Genomic DNA, 4809 nt, shown 5'->3' with positions numbered 1-4809 from the left:
CAGAATTATAAGAGAACTTAATGCTCTAGTCACAAAACTGGGTGTTGTGCTAGAAAATCAGATAAAAAAAAAAAAAAAGTTAGCTGGTAAGATTTTACTGATAATGTATTAGTGTACCCGGCCCCGGATAAGCGGAAGAAAATGGATGGATGGATATTAGTACATTATAAAATTAAATTTAAAGTTGACTAGCAGCCAATATAACAACTACAAACCAGAGCAATGTACATAATTTGTACATTTGTTTCAACTCCCATGACTCCATCAGCTTTAGGTTTGGAAGTCTGACATCCTCTGCTTCTGGCTGGGCTTAAACACAGTTCATTGGAACAGCCATCTACAGCAGTCTTCCCCAACCACTGTGCCGCGGCACATAAGTGTGCCGTGGAAGATTATCCAATTTCACCTGATTGGTACTCTAAGCGAGCGGCATGTAGTGACAGGCAGAACAATTATATGGTCTTCCACTAGAGGATGCTAAATACAAAAGTACATATTCATGCTGCGAGTGAGACAACCCCGCAGGTAATAGCGATGGATAAATATTTGAAAAGAATAAGTAGTCAATCTGACCTGGGTCCTGGAAAAAATTCTGACCCAAATGAAGGCCCTAGCATGAGTAGTGGTCAGAAGAAAGCAAAAAGGTGAGCTCAAGACAATACAATGAACGTTATTTTGCTTTGGGATTCATTTATATCCAGACAAAGCAGCCATCACTTCAAAATAAGAACATGGACTATTTTGTTAAACTGTATGAACAGACTGAGAAACAGGCAGCGTTAATGAGGAAAACCACCAAGACAAGTGAGAAAGCGCTTAAAGCTAGTTGCCAAGTTCCTGAACTCATCGCTAAATCAAGACAGCCACACACCATAGCAGAGACTGTCAGGGACGGGCGTGTGACGCTCCCATGGAGGTGTGACCAAATTAAAGAGCCAGTAAGCTCTTTAATTGGACAGGTTTTAATGTCTTTCTGTAAGACAGACAGAAACAGATGCAGTCTTGAAGGATAAGGCTGAGAGCAGTACTTAGTTCGATCTGAGGTTGAAATCTCCGGCAGGGCAACAGTGAAGGCAAGGCAGAATCGTAGGTCGGTAGAACAGGCAGGGTGTCGATATCAGGATAGCAGTCAGGCAAGAGGGAGGAGGCTGGCTCGCAGGTCGTTGGAGCAGGCAGGGGTTCAGTACCAGGATAGCAGTCACAGGAAAATAAAGCTGCAGTCTAGACAGGGCATAGAACAATCTGGCAGCTCCCCACAGTGTGGGGACAGGTGAAACCAATGTGCATGATGAGATGAAGTTACTGGGAGTTAGGGTGGGCTGGAGACAGGAAGTGGTGTCAGAATAAAAGCAGGACTGGAAGTGGACGGGGCAGGATCACAACAAGAGACATTAATACTGCCTGCCTGCAAAATTATCCTAAAAGAGATGCTCAGCCCTGGCACCATTAAAGAAATAGCCCAAGTCCCTCTCAAATAATACAATTTCTAGATGTATTTTAGGACATGTCTGCTGACATTGAAAAGATAGTTTTAGAAAAGTTGCGCATTAGTGGGGAATTGGCATTGCAAATTGATGAATTTATGGATATCAGTGGACATGCACAACTTATGGCAAATGTGCACTTTGTAGACATCATCAGAGAAAACGTTCTGTTTTGCAAGCTAATGCCAGAAAGAACAACAGGAGAGGAAATTTTTCGAGTTGTGTCAGAGTACCTTAACAAAGAGGACTGAAGTCGCAAAACTGCCTAAGTGTTTGCACCGATGGAGCAGCTGCCATGCTTGGGCACACCAAAGGATTTGTAAACAGAGTGAAAGCGCAACATCCAGATGTCATTGCGACTCGTTGTTTTCTGCACTGGGAAGCACTCGTTGCCAAGACATTGCTGGCAGACCTAGCTGCTGTACTGGAAGATATTGTGCACATGATAAACTTTGTGAAGACGAGACCTATAAAAAGTTGCATGTTCGCATCCATGTGGAACACAACATAAAGTATTATTGCTCCACACGGAGGTCCGGTGGCTGTCCCATGGCAAAGTTTTAGCCCGTGTTCATGAACTGCGGGAGGAACTTAAAGTGTTTTTGACAAGTATGATGATGCTAAGTTGTTCTCAAGTGATGAGTGGTGTGCAAGACTGGCATATCTGGCAGATATATTTCAACATCTGAATGACCTGAACATACGAATGTAAGGCCGAAATGAAAACCTACTCAGAAGTACAGATAAAATAAAGGGATTTTGTTCAAAGGTGCAGCTCTGGAAACAACATGTGGAAAGTGCCAACCTTAACATGTTCCCACACACTCAGGAATGGCAGGGTGTCAACAGTGCTGCACTGTGTGAAACAATAGGTAAACATCTGCAAAGTCTTGAGCAGAAATTGTCATGTTATTTCCCTTCACTTTCCACTGATTGCCTTGACTGGGTTAGGAACCCATACAGTTCAACAGCAGTTGGAAAGGACATGACTTTGCAGGAGCAGGAAGAAATAACGGAACTGAGACAAAATCGTGTTCTAAAACTGTGCTTTGCTGATCTACCTTTGGACAGTTTTTGGCCAACTGCTGCCAAGGAATTCCCCATTCTGGCAAACAAAGCTATTTCAGTTCTGCTCCTTTTCTCCACAACCTATCTATGCGAGGTGGGCTTTTTAAGCATGACTGCTATAAAGATGAGAAAAAGAGAGAGACTCAGATCTGTTGAGGAAGATCTTTGTGTGTGTCTTTCTTCAACTCCTGCAAGAATATCAGCTTTGTGTTCAACTAAACAGGCCCAGGTTTCACACTGAGTAAGTAAACTGAGACTAGATTTTCATTATATTTCAATAAATATACTTTTTGTGACATTTTTGTTTGGTGGTGTGCCTTGTGATTTTTCTAATGTAAAATATGTGCCGTGGCTCATAAAGGTTGGGAAACACTGATCTACAGGACCATCATGGTTTCACATCATTTGTTTTCTAAATGCTTAACCAAGAGATTAAAGAAGTACATAAAACCAGACAGAATATGGTTTGTGACCATCTTTTCATTGCTTGAATATCAGTTAAGTCTGGTTTTGAAGATCAACATAATGGTTCCACAGGACCATGTCTTAAGGCTATTGTAAGATAGCAGATCTCAGGGCAGAAAAACCTTAAAAGTAATGCAACATAGCATCATCATCATCGTCTACAGTAGGCTACGGTACAGGTTTTAGGTCGGCTGTGGTTGGACTGTTTATGCACTGCACTGGTCCTTGAGCCTCTTGTCCTTAAATCCCATCCTGACCTTTTATCTTAAGTTATTTTAACAGCATTTCAGTTATTCTGATTAAATTAACTACATATTGTTATTAATTGCTGTTGAACAAGATATTTAAATGTGTAGCCTAATAGATGACAAAAATATACACTTGTTTTAAACTCAACCACACATCACCAAAATCTTTATTAGTGGGTCATGGGTTAGATCTAGAGAGAGACATCTAAATCAACTTATCTTCTGCTGCCACAGCCTTTTTGTCCCCATCGGCTTACACATAAATAAATATATAGAATAAATTGATGTAACAAACAGAAGGATTGTTTGAAGTGACTGATCAGCTTTTCAGCATGAAAGGCTGTTTAGGCCGCAATTCATACTTTCTCACACAGACACCACTATACTCTTACACACACACACACACACACACACACACACCAATGGCAACGACCATAGCCCCTCTTACCTCAGGTGTCCCCCAATGCTCAATTCTGGCCCTGTTACTCTTTTCTTTATATATGTCACCACTTGGTTCAATCATATCAAGACATAATGTTCATTTTCACTTTTATGCAGATGATGTTCAAATTACTATATACTACTATACTATATAATAATACTATACTCGCTTACATGTACAGTCATACTCATACTCTGTCATACACACAACATCATAATCTCACACAGATACTGCTATACTTTTACACACACACTGTAGTTCCCCTGAGGCATATGCTGACACAAATGGTTTTCTCACTACTAATTTATTAGAAGACTTCTCTCCCAATTCACCATGAAAATTAAACACATACAGTTTGACAGATCAGCATAACGTAAAACGCTAACATGCATGGCATATAAACAATAATTTTGCCAAAGTAAAATACAGAACACAACACAAATACCTCTTTGGCTGCATGCCACAAAAAACAGCTTAGTCCTTGCTGCTTTACATACTTTTTATAATCTTCTTTCACTTTAATGTCCATGACAATGAGTACAGATCTTCCAAAAGGGCAGACGAACATCCATGCTTAGTGTGACATGAGTGCTCTGTAGGATGTCAGATTTTCAAAATAAAAGCGTCTGATTACCAATTAAGCTCACATGAAGGCCCCAAAATGTCCCTGACTTTCAAAATAAAAGGCCCTGAATACAAATTAAGCTCACACGAATGCCCCCAAATGTGCCAAACTTTCAAAATAAAAGTCCAATATAATAAACGAACCTCACATAAAGTCCTGGAAACGTGTCAGATTTTTTACTTTAGCTTTATTCTGAAAATTTTGCCCCATTCAAATGAATGGGGGAAATTCTACTTCAGCATACTTCCAGCTATTTCATGTATCAAAATGTTCAGCTCCTCAAGGACATTCATGCTTCTATTTAGAATTTTGCTAAACTTCATACATTTCAAAATATTTAGCTTTATTCTGAAAAATTTGCCTGAGTCAGAGACACAGTCTCATGCCAGCTCCACACCCCTTCTTCCAAGCATTGTCTAAGATGTTCAGTACATGAACTTCCAGGTCACATTGACCTAGTGCACATTTCCTTTTTCT

Source organism: Monopterus albus, unplaced genomic scaffold (genome assembly GCF_001952655.1).
Source record: "Monopterus albus unplaced genomic scaffold, M_albus_1.0 scaffold65.1, whole genome shotgun sequence".
NCBI lineage: Eukaryota > Metazoa > Chordata > Actinopteri > Synbranchiformes > Synbranchidae > Monopterus > Monopterus albus.
This window is presented reverse-complemented; position numbering follows the sequence as displayed.